We start from the raw sequence: 14,697 nt of genomic DNA, 5'->3' as shown, positions 1-14,697 counted from the left end.
TCACCAACTGTTTATACTTTGCACCCCCCCCCCGCGCCCCCATTCATCCCTCACACCCCTGAATAGAACCCATCTGTTTCTGTTTGTCTGACTCTGATAGTATAAGGCGTTTTGGGCAGCAGTGGAGGGAGACAGCAGAGAGAACGGGCCACTTTGGTGAGGGATGTTGTAAGCCTTGGCAAACCAACAGCACCTGCCTGGGTGTCTGGGTGTCAGCATGGCGAGGAAACCATTTCCCCAGGGTGCAGCTTGGCACCTGAAGAATTAGGGTGGCACCAGAGTGTCAGGTGAGAGTGTGGTCCCTAGAGTCCATGTCCTTACAGTGGACTCTGCAGCTGTGGTGGGGTCTGGACACCTCCCCCCAATAGCTTTTTGACAGTGGACATTTGGAGCGGAAGGGAGTGAACAGCAGTTATTTCTCAGCATAACAGCTGGAGATTCTCAGCGTGGGTGAGACTTTGAGGCTGGGGAGGTAGCAGTGACTGCAAAACCTTGTGACTGTAAATGGAGGCTAGAAGACAGCCAGATGCAGGCATTGTTACTGTCACAGGCTGCTGCGGTCTGAGGACATTTGGTACTCAGGCACAGTAATTAAGGTATTAAAAGAAATATAAGCTGCAAGAGGAATAGTTCCTTTACCTTATAGTTTGTTGTGCCCCTCATGGTGTAGAAGTAATTCCTAAATCATCCATTATCACACTCTTTCATTTTGACTGTATACATGTGACATAAACACATTGACAGTCTGTCTGTCTGGCCATTTGATCTTCAAAGCCATTGAGCACTATTAGCTTTGATTTTATTTTAGTAGAAGAAAAATATTTTTGACTACATTAACTATATGACCCTACTTTTCAAGTCAGTAAAGCAAAACTCCGAGATCCTTACTGTGTCAAAAATATTGCTAATGGGTTTATTTATTTAAAAAATCTGCTTTTTATTGGGGGAACTAGACACATGTTGCAGATTGTGTTTTCCAAAGATGATAGCAATGATATTTCCCATCCCATATGCTCTTACTATGATGTTCCTCTCATCAAATGGTGAGATCTGTGTCTCCTCTTCGTGCACCTGGATAGACCTTTATGACTGTCTCGACCAATAGGGTATGATGGAAGTGATGTTATGTGGCTATCAAAGTTAGTTCATAAAAATGCTATACATTTCTGCTTTACTGTATTGGGACATTTGCTCTTGGTACCCAGCCATCATGCTATGAGGAAACCCAATTAGCCCACATGGAGAGACCACATGAAGAGGCCATGTATACCAGTAAGGTATTCCTGCCAACAGCCAAGCTGAGATTCAGTTGAACACTGGCATCAATCATTAACATCAATCACATGTCAGTATCAATCCTGCCAGATGATTTCACCTCTCAGTCATTGAGTAATCCTCAATCTTTGATGCTTTCTAGTTGAATAATCAAATATCAGAGTGCAAAGACAAGCCCTCCCTGCTGTGCTCTGTTCAAATTCCTGACCGACAGAATCAGGTCATAATCTACACTAATAAAAGAGAAACATGCAAATTGGTGTCACTCTGCTATGCCTAACAGCCAATCAGATGAGTATGCAAATTAACCCAACAAAGATGGAGGTTAATTTGCATATATAGGCACGGAGCGAATACTGAAGGCTCTGGCCGGAGTGAAGACTGAAGAGGCTTGGCTTCTCCGCTGTGGCCAGACCAAAGGCCTGGGTCCCGGGGGCCGGAGGAAAACTGGTGCCGGCAGCCAGGGGAAGGAAGGTCTATTGTGTGAATCTTCGTGCAACGGGCTTCTAGTGTGAACATAATAAAATGCCTGTTGTATGCCACTAAGTTTTAGGTGTTTGCCATGTAGCAATAGTAACTGAGACAGCATACACACCCTTTTCTGTTTTATTGACAATTCTGCGAGTTTTGATCATCTCAAAATGCTTTATTTTCTTTATCCCATATTGTTGAGGTCTTAATTTAAGAATTGTGTCTGTAACGTCCTTTAGTTCAAACATGCCTGGGTAACGGGGCGGGGGGGTGGTGGTCTGTCTGTGGGGTAATTTCCCCAGGAGTATTTGCACAAAGGACCAATGAGTGTCCTATGAAAGAACTCAAAAGAGACTCCCTGTTCAGGAAGTTGGTGCCTGAGTAATGGTCCAGTGTTAGAGGGCTGGGTTAACGGTGAGCACCATCACTCTAGCTGCCTTTCAGCCCAGCCACTGTGGACTCAAGCCTGAATCCCAGAGAGAGGGGATTGGCAATACAAGCATCACTAAAAGAAGAGGAGCAGCTTCAGTTGATCTTCCCTGGGGCTGTGAGAACATAAACCAACAGGTTCAGCAGCACTGGTGCCAGCTGCCTTGACCAAATAAAAAGACATTTGACCTTGGTTGTTGGGCATTGGGTGTCCCATTGTTGACTTTGGTGACCTTGGCAGAAAGCCAGAGAAGGTGAAGGGCAAATGATGTTTTGCTACGTGGAAGTTGGGAGGACTTTATTTATTTATTTATCCATTCACTCACTGTGTGGTGGGGACTCTTAACTGCCCAATGTATTCTGTTCTTTCCTTCTATAATAACAAAATTGTATCTTCCGTTTATCAACCTCCCCTTCCACGTGGAATGGGAGAAGTGATGTGTGCCACTAGCAGCTCTGGGACTTTAGACCCTTAGATAGGCATCTCCAAGTTATTTTCTTTCTTTCTATCAGTTGGAACCCATCAACTCAACCTTGACATGCAGTGGAGAACAACATCCAGGGTCTCTGAATGACTATGTGGAACAGAGCCACCCACTGACATGGAACGGTCACCACTAATTTTTAGGTGAAAAATAAACTGTCTTTTAAAAAAATCTTTAAATTATTGTTGAGTCTCTTTGTTTTAGCCATTTAGCCTTACCCTAATCAATACAGTTATTCATCCAACAAAATTTATTGACCCATATATCAGGTTCTGTAAAAGATGATGGGGATACGATGGTGAACTTAGAATTCACTGGGCAGTGCAGACAAATAAATACATAATCACAACTGTGATACACATTAAGCGTTCTAGAGGAGATGTGTATGGTAAATGAGAGTATATAGTTAGGGTAATTGACCTAGTTGTGGAGATTAATAAAGGCAAATAACAGGAACCCTACCCTCCCTCCTCCCCCCTCCATCCCAACAAAACAAAGCCTAACACTCAAATCAGAGGCAAAGCAAAAGCAAACAGTCTAAGACTGTTATCTGTCCAAATAGGACTGTGGGAAGACAAGAAGCTAAATTTTATTTTATTTTATTTTTTATTTATTTATTTATTTTTGCAGTTTAAAACTTATAAAGTTTATTCCTGGACTTTTCCATTTAATACTTTTGGATCACAGTTGATTGTAGGTAACAGAAACTTCAGAAAGCAAACTTTTGGACCAGAAGGCATACTGTATCAAGGAATTTGTGGACTCAACTTAAATCTGTTGCATACATTATGGTTTTCATTTATAGCTGATTACTAACAAAACTGAGACAAGAAGCTAAATTTTAAACCAGAAAAGTCAGAGACTGAGGGGACTCTGATATTGACAGGACCAAAGAAAACAGAGGGGAGATGAGGCCTGAAGTGATTTCCAAGCTACTGTGCAGATGCCAAGGTAGCCTAGGAGGAGGGGACACACGTGGCAGATAGTCCCTTATGTTTGCCTAACTGCATCACAGCTAATTGCCCCTGTCTCCACTATAAAAAATCACCAGACTTAGTGGGGGAAAATGCATTCCTCTTTTCAGTATATATGACATACCAGTGAAGGGGAGCATGAGTAAGAGCAGTTGAAACAATAGTACAAACATCTTACACTGTGAGACGCTCACCTGAAGACCACTGGCCCGAGGACTGTCTTGTTTGATCATTCTCTTCTGAAGAGTCATTGGCCCTTTTGTTAAGTCATTGGCCCAGTTCTCAATGCACAACAAGCATTTGGTGGCTGTGTTTCCACATGGCAGTCAAAAATCTATCTCAGTTTAAGCTGCTTACCTGAATCATAATTTTTTAACCCATGGAAAGTGTTAACTTTCATGCTGTACAGAATTTCCTATGGAACTAAATCTTAGTGTAGTAAACATGAAGAATATTAAATTTGCTTTTGAAACAAATAATTAAAAAATGGTGTTTGGTAAAGGGAGGGAAGCAGATATGAAAGATGAATTATATAAACAATTTTCTGCCTCATAGAATGTGGTAAATGCCTAAAATATGTATACTAAAAATCAACCATCATTTTGGTGTTTTAGGGAACTGCTCTTATCGATCAAATGGAAATTGCTCATTCTAATGGCTGGGAAACATTATTCAAATAAAGATGGTCATCTCTAATTTTCCTTAAAATTCTTCAGCTTATAAAAAGTTGAGTTTAAAATAATGACCTTTTCTGATATCACAGAACATTTGTAGTAGGTAACAAATGGACTACATATGCTTCTATAGAGCCTACTTCACTAATATAAAATTTTTGATAATTTCTGAAGGGGAATTAAAAAACAAGTATAGCATAACATAGACTTTGGAAGCAGACTGACTTGAATTTTCGCTCTCTGTTTATTAGCTTGTGACATCAGCAAGTTACTTAACCATTTTTGCCTCAGTTTCCTCATCTGTGAAATGGGATGATAAAGTCTACTTGTATCATAGAGTTGTGAGAATTGAATAAATTAATACCCATGAACTGCTAAGAATGGTGCCTGATATATAATAAGTACTCTCTGTTAGTGGGCTGAAATTACCATTGCTAATTAAATAAAAAGGGGTGGGAAAGCTTACTCAACAAAAAGCAGAGTCAACAAGATTTCGAAGAGGAATTGGTTACTTTCCTAAGAGAACAAACTCTTCCAAGCATATTAAATGTACTTTTCCCCTTTAATGTTGTTCAAATATGAGTAGAGGCCACTAATGAATAAAGAAGTATCTTTATTAAGCAATTTACCTCTCCCCCAAAACAACAACAACAATAACACACATTGATTTGGTTATTCTGATTATCTTGAGATTCCACATGCATTTTAGGATGGGCTTTTTTATTTCTGCAAAAGCTATATTTGGGATTTTGATAGGGGTTGCTCTGAATCTGTGGATTGCTTTGGCTAGTATTGACATTTCAATAATATTGTCTTCCAATACATGAAGTTTTCACATCCATGGGATGTGTTTCCATTTATTTATATTTTCTTTAATTTCTTTCAGCAATATTTTGTAGTATTCATTGTACAAATCTTTTATCTGCCTGGTTAATTTCTAAATATTTTATTTTTAATATTTTTCTTTATTGGTAAGAGAGAGAGAGAGAGAGAGAGAGAGAGGAACATTGATTTGTTTTTCCACTTATTTATACATTCATTAGTTGATTCTTGTATGTGCCCTGACTGGGGATTGAATCTGCAACCTTGGCATATCAGAACATCGCTCTAACCAACTGAGCTATCTGGCTAGGGCCTAAGCATTTTATTTTTTGGTGCTATTTCAAATGGAATTGTTTTTGGAACTTTATTTTCAGGTTGTTTATGGTTAGTGTATAGAAAAGAAACTGATTTTTGGGTATTGACTTTGTATTCCACTACTTTGCTATTTTATTTATTAGTTCTAACAGAATTTTTGTTTGTACATCTTTTGTAAGATGAGCACACAGCGTCCCAGAGTGGTGAAGTGACTGGTCACCAACGTCACATGGTCTCTGATGTCCCCTCCAGTCCTCTGTGCTCTGTGCTGGTAGGGCCCACTGAATGTTCTCTGTGCAGTGAGTACAGGACTCCCTCTGGCTTGTTGCACACATGGATAGGAATGTGAGTCTGGTATGTGCAATCCATCCCGGCCAAATCTGCTTGCTTCTAAAGTGGCATTTCTATTTTATAAAGGGGGGTTCACTGAGCACAGCTATAGCAGCAGTTGAGGGGATAGGCAGGTTAGCTGGAAATCTCTTTGTGGCAAGCGAAAGGAACTGAATTTGAACTAAGGGAAGCAGAAAAGGGCAGCGGTGAACCTGGGGACTTAAACAGTATGAGGACTCCTGGTCTTATTGCTTATCCTGGCTTTTTTGAGCATCAGCCTGTTTGCTTGAACTGGCTTTTCAAGTGGCTGGAGCCATGTGGCTGCAGCTCGAGTCTCATGTATTTATAGTTCCAAGACCAGAGAGGAAAGGTCCTCTGTCCTCAGTTCAAGTTTGGAAAAAACACCACCCCAGCATAGAATTCTGATTGGCTTTACTTGGGTCATGTGACTATTCCTGGACCAATCCCATGACTGAGGGTTGAGACTTTATGATTGGCCCATCTCAGATAAGGTACTCACCTATTGGCAAGTGTTGGAAACATGCATCAGAGAGACATGGTTTAAGAAAGCATCTACCTGTAGATGCTGTTCTGGGAACTAGTTTTAACAAATTTTTTCTTTTATGTTCTTTTCCCTCTGTTTCCTTGTATTCATATATTTATAAAAGTAACATCAGGAGTGAGAGCCTCTGTTAGGTCTCTCTTTACCTTATGGTTGCATCTGAACATTCTTAACAAAGGGGAGTTGCCAATGTATCTTTTAACAAGAAGGGAGTGCTCCGGGCAGGAGCCCCAGGAACTCAGGATGAGGCTGAGGCTGGCTGCCACCAGAGAGCAGGACCCATTGAATGAGTGCTGATTGGCAGGGCACAGAAAATGGGCTCAAGTAGAAATGCCGAGCCTGTGATTCTGGAGGGGCTTCTGTGTTTCTGCTAGTAGATAAGAACCAGACATTTCTGTGTGCTGAAAAGTAGAACATAGATTCATGCTTGCATGAGAGGAGAGAGGGAAAGAGAGAGAACAACTATGCCTATCCTATTTTGGACCCTTGTGTCCACAGCCTTCCTCTCTTTCTTGGCGTGTGTCCCCACTCAGGAGCTTCTCCAGCTCGTTTTCAGCTCTACAAGGCATGAAAAAATGTGATTATTACTTTGGTCTAATTTTTAATCAGTTTTCAAGTTTAATCAGAAAAATGCCAGGTACATACAACTATAAAAACAATTATTAATTACCTAACCACAGCCTGGCCTCCTCAAGTTAGGTTTCAGCCCTGAAGATAAACAACACACAGCTCTGTTCTGTATCTGTAGGCACGGAAACCACTGGCCCAGATGAGAGCATCAGTGTGATCCTGCTTTGGAGAGACTCAGATTTTAGAGAAGAGGGTGGGAGAGCTCATTACTGGATCACTGAACTGGTCAGCATTGTATAGAGCTCCCTTTTCTCTTTAGTTTATCAGTGCACCGAATTTACTGTTACTGTTTTTATTGGGTGTAACAATAATGCTCACAAATAGCCACACACTCACTCTGCTAATGACGCTTGACATTTCTAGTCACCTGAGAGACAAGGATGCCTACTTTCAGGGGATGTGCATAAAGGTGATAACAATCAGCTTGCCGTGTAGACACTTTCAGGAGCTAAACATTCAAAATGTACTCAGGCTCAACTGAGCTCAGAAACACATTTCAAATACACAGTGGAGCCAATTTGTCTGCAATACCTAACTTCTCTTGCTGCCCATGGCCTTTGGTTCACCCACCGCCTCCAGAATTCAATCAAGGGTGGCCTCTGGCCTCAGGGATGGCCAGTCTACTGCCAAGCAACCAGCCAATTAAATTCTATTCTCATTCTTATTCCCTCCCCCCTCCCTCCCACCTTCCTCCCTCCTTCCTTCCCTTTTTCCCTCCCTCCCTTTCTCTCTCCCTTCTTCCTTCTCTCCCTCCCTCTTTCCCTCCTTCTTTCCCTCCTGCCCTACCTCTGCTAAAATGCAGATTGTGATTAGGGCTGGGGTGAGGCCTGAGGTTCTGCTTTCTGACAAGTGCAGGTGATGTAATATTGCTGGTAGCATAGAGACAGAGGGCATTAAGAGCTCAGACACCTTAACTGTGATGCTGGTGTGAAGGGCAGGGAACTTGTGTGCAGAGCGTCGCAGACAAGCTCTGGCTTTGTCCTTGGGGTTCATTTTTATTTTTGCCTTGCTTTTCCACGAATTCCACAGGAGATGTATCCTTTGAACAGAGCCCCTTTTCTTGAGCTAATTTGAAAGGGATTCTGTTCCTTCCTCACAAGCAGATGTGTCTGGGCTAGGTCAAGAAGGAGATACATTAGCATCTAGAGAGGAGCCCACCGGTCAGGCCTGTGTGAGGCACAAATCCCTGGGCATTGCTACCCCTCAGGCTGCAGCCTGGCCCCTTGACCATTGTTCCATCGCTCCATCAGGTGACTCCAAGTTTGTGCTTCGGGCAAGACCTTCTTCTGACCCTGTTAACTTGCTTGTTCTTTCAGTGCCAGCTCCTCCAATAAGAGGTGCAGTTTCAAAACAGAAATACTTCCAATACTGTAAATTGAAGAAGGCAGAAAATTTAGCTGTTTGATATAAGAACAATCAGAAAATACAGTAGATGAATCCATGCTAAAGAGTAAATTTATTTGCAATGTGAATAGCACATCAGTTGTGCTTTTACTGCGGCCCAGAATAATTTCCAGATATATATCCACCCTAAATAGAAACTGCTTGCTTTCCATTTAACATATTCACAAAGTGGGTAGAGCCTAGAAGGAAGTGAACATTAGTATGTGACGGCTTGGGTTGGTTTATTGCTTGGCTTTATATGGCATCCACATTCAGTTTGGCTCGGGCAGTAAAAACAAAATGGATAAATATACTTGTAAATACTAACGGTAAAGGTAACCAGTTCTACTCAGCACTTGGCATGTGGAAGTGAAAGAAATGCAAATCCTTTGGGCAATATTCAGTCACTCAATACATACTTACTGAGCACCCACTTTTGAGCAAGGTACGACACTAGGTGTTTGGGGGTTCAAACATGAGCAAAATGCAGTTCCTTCCCTTGAGGCTCTTAGAACTAGGAAAAAAATAACTAGGAAAAAAATAATAAGAAACGGTTTCTTCTTCTACCTCCATTTCCTCTTAACTGACAACTACATTGACTTTCATCTCCTTAGGTCAATGGAGTAAGTTTTAGTTCTGGCATCAGCCCATTGAAGGAGGTATTTTTTTAAAAAAGTCTTTATTGATTTCAGAGAAGAAGTGAGAGGGAGAGAGAGATATCATTGATGAGAGAGAATCATTGATCTGCTTCCTCCTGTGCGCCCCCAACTGGAGATCGAGCCCACAACCTTGGGCACTTGCCCCGACCAGGAATCGAACCACTATGACCTCCTGGTTCATAGGTCAATGCTCAACTACGGAGCCACGCCAGCCGGGCATGAAGGAGGTATTTTTAATAGGCATTTTCAGTGCATCTCAGATCTTATGATGCAGTTACAGTCCACAGTCAGAGTAATTCTTTGCTTAGATAACCACAGCCACCTCTTTTGGCTAAACGGCCCTTCGATTCTCCATCAACCCGCAGAGTCTCCCTGAGAAATTTCTGTCATGGCCTCTGCAAGGGGCCACCTGGAGAAGCTGTTTCAGGAACCAAAGGCAAAAATGAAACAGCCTGGTGAATTGCTACCCACCAGCCACTCTTCCCACACGGCTTCCTCAAACCTTTTTTTTTCATATGTGAAAGAATACTGCGCTCTGGTGAATCAATGTGCCAGCCAGGAACTGCATTGTGCCACCCCCTCCCCACCATTCATATGTTCAAACCCTAACCCCCATTTGACTGTATTGTACAAAGGGCCTTTAAGGAGGTGATGAGGTTAAATGAGGTTGTAAGGAGGAAGCCCTTATCTGATAGAACTGGTGTCCTTATAAGAAGAGGACAGAGCGAAAAGGTGGCCATTGCAACTAAGGAGTGAGCTCTCACCAGCACCCAACCACGCTGGCACCCTGATCTCTGACTCCCAGCCTCCCAAACCATGAGAAAATAAGTGTCTATTGTTCAAGCCCCCAAGCCTATGGTATTTATTATGGAGCCTGAACAGACTAGTACAAGGGATGGCCCTGAATGAGAGGCAGGATGCGAAGGGCAGCGGGGGAGAGCAAGGAGGCTGGGCATGAGTTGGTGCTGAGGATTGGTGACTGGGACAGTTCCCAGTGGAGATCAGCTGCATCCTTTCTTTCAAAGGGTTTAAAACCCACAGCTGGAAACCATGACTTCAGTGCCTCTGGCTGGGAAGCAATAAAAGCTGCTGGTGGCAAGATGAATATTTAATTTTGGGTGTATAGCAAGAGCATACTTTTGTGTAAACTACAAAGATGGTGCACTTCCTCTGACACAGATAGTGAAGGAGCCTCGTGAAATAGTCCTTTGGCTGCAGCACCAGTCCTACAGAAGTCAAAGTTTGAACATTGCTTAATTTTTGATGGCCCCAATAAACCACACATTAAAACCACAGCTTCCCAATCTACTGATCTGATCATTAGGGTTTCCATTTCTCAGGAGTTATTAGGAGAATAAAGAACTCTATCCAAGCTACCAGGGGATGCACAGCCATTGATAATTAGAAAGAAATAAAGTCGATGACTAAATGAATGTGCAGTTTATGCACAAAGGTAACCTTTTATTCTTTCCAATTAGGATGTTGTTTCTCTGTAGACGTGGCAGATGTGGCTGTGTTATAAATAGAAGTGATATTTTGTAGGATTCTTCTAACTGAAATGTGCATGAGGTCAAATTATAATCAAGATAATATATATAAGTAATGAGCTGAGCCCACATTCCCAGGCATTTATCCATTTGATGCTAATAAATGAGCAGAGATGAAAAGACTGCTTCTGGACAAACCCAGCAAAATAGTTACTTGTGTGGTTGGAGTACAGCAACTTATCTCTTTGTAGTGAATGTTTGCTAGTGATAATCAACTTCATTTGTTAATTGTATTTGTGGTATTAATGAGCTCATTAGCATAACAGTCACATACTATTCTCCTGTGGTCAAAGTCTGGGGAATCACAGGTTTATTTTTTATTTATTGAATTTATTGGGATGACATTGTTTAATAAAATTATGTAGGTTACAGGTGTACAGTTCCATAATACATCATCTGTATATTGTCTTCTGTGTTTGCTACCCCAAGTCAAGTCACCTCCCGTCACCATTTATCCCCTCTTTACCTTCTTTTCCCTCCCCCACCCCCCTTTCCTTTCGGTAATCACTACATTGTTGTCTGTGTCTGAGATTTTTGTTGTTTTTTTCTTCTTCTTAATCTCTTCAACTTTTTCAGCAGCCCCCTCTGACAGCTGTTAGTCTGTTCTCTGTATCCATGAGTCTGTTTCTATTTTGTTTGTTAGTTTATTTTGTTCATTAGAGTCCACATATGAGTGAAATCATGTGGCACTTGTATTTCTCTGACTGGCTTATTTCACTAAGTATAATACTCTTCAGGTCCATCCATGCTGTGCCAAAGGGTAAGAGATCCTTCTTTTTGTGTGTGTGGCTGAGTAGTATTCCATTGTGTAAATGTACCACTGCGTCTTTATCCACTAGTCTGCTGATTGTTGGAAAGGCCACCAGCAGTGTACATGGCAGGGAAATGGCCAGATAACTTGATTTAAGAAAATAAAGACTGACATTTATTACATTTTATTTTCACACAGCATCAGTGATCATTAATCCTCAGTGCCGTGAACAGGGAGACCTGATCGGAGAGTTTACAAGACTTGCCTAGAACAACCCAGCAGGTAAACAGAGAGTGGAACTTGGTCCCAGGTTTTCTGACTCAAATCAACTTCTCTTTCTACTATCATGACGTTGCATTACAATAGTTGAGTCAATAATTATTTATATCAAAATTGTACCCTACCCTTTCCATATTCTTTAACTTTAAATTTTGATTTTTGGTATACGACATGCCTATTTGTGAAGGACCTGTTATAGTTTTGCCCAGGTCTTCAATAAAGATATCTAATTAATACATTGAAAAGAAGATAAATATATTTGCATATCATACACTATATTTTCACATCAGGAGAGATGATAGCAAGAGAGAGAGAGAATCAAGATATTTGTGGATCTTTAGCTTGACATTCAGCAAGATGTTGATTTTAAATTTTCCATTTTTATTTCAAAACATATTTATTTATATTTTTTATTGGCTTTATTGGGGGTGACATTGGCTAATTTTATTTATTTTTTACAATATATTTTTATTGATTTCAGAGAGGAAGGGAGAAGGAGAGAGAGAGAGAAACATCAATGATGAGAGAGAATCTTCTGCATGCCCCACACTGGGGATCAAGCCTGCAACCCGGGCATGTGCCCTGACTGGGAATCGAACTGTGACCTCCTGGTTCATAGGTCCACATTCAACTACTGAGCCATGCTGGCCAGGTGGGGTGACATCCTATATAATAAAAGCCTAATATGCTAAGTTTCTGGTCGTCTGGTTGGCCATTCAACCAATCAAAACATAATATGCTAATAATATGCTAAGGCTGCTCAACTGCTTGCTATGATGTGCACTGACCACCAGAGGGCAGATGCTTGACTGGTAAGTTAGCTTGCTGCTGGGTTCTGGCAGATCCGGACTGAATGAGACCGGCTGGACATGCCCTGGAGCCCTCCCACAGTCCCTCCCCAGCTGGCTAACCTCCTGTATTCCAACCTGGTCTGGATTGTGCACTGGTGGGGTCCCTCAGCCTGGCCTGCACCCTCTTGCAATCCAGGACCCCTAAGGGGATGTTGGAGAGCTGGTTTTGGCCTGATCCTACAGGCCAGGCTGAGGGACCTCACTTGCTGGAGGCTAAAACCAACAGTAGTTAACATATTAATGCAAAAAGGCCAATGAACTTTGATATTCAGCAGGGCTGAAAATCAGCATAATATTGCCCTGCTGTGGGCTCAATGACTGAAGGCAAGTCCCTAACCTGATAATCCTTTTACTATTTACCAAACTTTACCTTTGCTATGCCTGTATGCATTGCTAAGGGCAAATGTGTATTCAAGTAAATAAAAAGCAGACTGGCCAGAAGTCAGTGAGCTTCTCCTCTAGAAAGAGGTTTCCACCTGGCTCCCATGCCTTCTAAATTCATATTTTATGTCTAGTTGTTTTTATTTGTGTGTGGCCCCTTCTTCAGATCCTGAACCCTCACTGCAAGAGGTTACGGCACCCACCGGTGTACAAATTTGTGCACTGGACCTCTAGTTGGTTAATAAAACTAATTCTGGGGCGGTGGGAGGGAGGAGTGAAGAAGGCAGCAGTAAGGCTCAGGGGCGGGGAGCCCCAGGGAGCTGAGGGGGTGGGCCAGGGCACTTGTTTAATGTGGGCCCATGCTACTCGCAGTTGCAGTACATTAGCCAGGGCAAGTAGGGCATGGTCACCTCAGCTTAGGACCACTTACGCAAGACACATGTGGCCATCAAGAAAATCAGCTCCTTCGTGCATCAGACCTACTGCCAGCACTGCAGGAAATCCAGATCTTGCTGCATTTCTGCCATGAGAATGTAATTGGCATCTGAGACATTTTCAGGCACCTACCCTGGATGCCATGAGGGATGCCTACATTGTGCAGGACCTAATAGAGACAGACCTGTACAGGTTGCTCAAAAGCCAGCAACTGAGCAGCAACCATGTCTGCTACTTCTTCTACCAGATCCTGCGGGGCCTCAAGTATAGCCACTCAGCCACCGTGCTCCACTGGGATTTAAAGCCCTCCAACCTGCTCATCAACACCACCTGTGACCTTAAGGTCTGAGATTTTGGCCTGGCCTGGATTGCCAATCCTGAGCATCACCACACTGGCTTCCTGACAGAATACATGGCCACACGCTGGTACAGGACCCCAGAGATCATGCTTAATTCCAAGGGCTACACCAAGGCCATCGACATCTGGTCCGTGGGCTGCCTTCTGGCTGAAATGCTCTCCAACCAGCCCATCTTCCCTGGCAAGCACTACCGGAACCAGCTCAATCACATTCTGGGTATCCTGGGCTCCCCATCCCCAGAGGACCTGAATTGTGTCATCAACATGAAATCCCAAAACTACCTACAGCCTCTGCCTTCCAAGACCAAGGTGGCCTGGGCCAAGCTATTCCCCAAGTCAGACTTCAAAGCCCTTGACCTGCTGGACCGGATGTTGACCTTTAACCCTAATAAACAGATCACATTGGAAGAAGCCCTGGCTCACCCCTACCTGGAGCAGTACTACCATCCAACAGATGAGCCAGTGGCCGGGAACCTATCACCTTTGACATGGAGCTGGATGATCTATCCAAGGAGTGGCTGAAGGAGCTCATATTCCAGGAGATAGCCTGCTTCCAGCCTGGGATGCTGGAGGCCACCTAACCTGAACAGATGCCTCCGCTCCCTGGGGCTTGGCCTTGCCTCCTGTCTGCCCTTCCCCTGCTGGACTGTTAGAAAATGGACACTGTGCCCAGCCCGGACCCTGGCAGTCCAGGTCGGGGCACAGGGCGGGCCTGACCACCTTCCCTTGCTTTAGACAGGCCAAAGCTCCCCCTAACCCCTTCAAGGACCTGTGGGGCTCAGGTGGCCCCAAAGCAAATTCCCCTCAGCTGCTCTGCCTTCCTCTCCCCCAGCTATCCCAGTCTCTGGTGGTTTTGGAATCGAAGGGCTCTGGCCACCCTGTGACCTCCTGAGGGATAGTGGGGGATAGGGGAGACTGAGTAGGGACTCAGGGCCAGCCATGCCCCACTCACCTCATTCAAACCCCACCCATTTTCCCTGAAGGAACATTTCTAAGGCTCAAGGGCTACCATCCTTGAGGAGCAGGGCTCTGCCTAAGCCCCTTCCCCCTAAGCTGGCACATCTAACTCCTGCTGCTTCTGTGTGT

At 43.3% G+C, this 14,697-nt stretch overlaps 1 pseudogene; it reads left to right on the top strand.

Annotated features, from left to right (window-relative positions):
- The first annotated feature begins 1,238 nt into the window (after window positions 1–1,238).
- On the top strand, window positions 1,239–14,192 carry LOC139006383 (mitogen-activated protein kinase 3 pseudogene; annotated as a pseudogene).
- Window positions 14,193–14,697: the final 505 nt, after the last annotated feature.

The sequence above is a fragment of the Myotis yumanensis genome, unplaced genomic scaffold, assembly GCF_028538775.1.
Source record: "Myotis yumanensis isolate MYYU_CA2020_CCGP unplaced genomic scaffold, mMyoYum1.0.hap1 SCAF_3, whole genome shotgun sequence".
NCBI lineage: Eukaryota > Metazoa > Chordata > Mammalia > Chiroptera > Vespertilionidae > Myotis > Myotis yumanensis.
The sequence above is the reverse complement of the archived record's forward strand: the minus strand, read 5'-3'. Positions and strand labels throughout refer to the sequence as shown.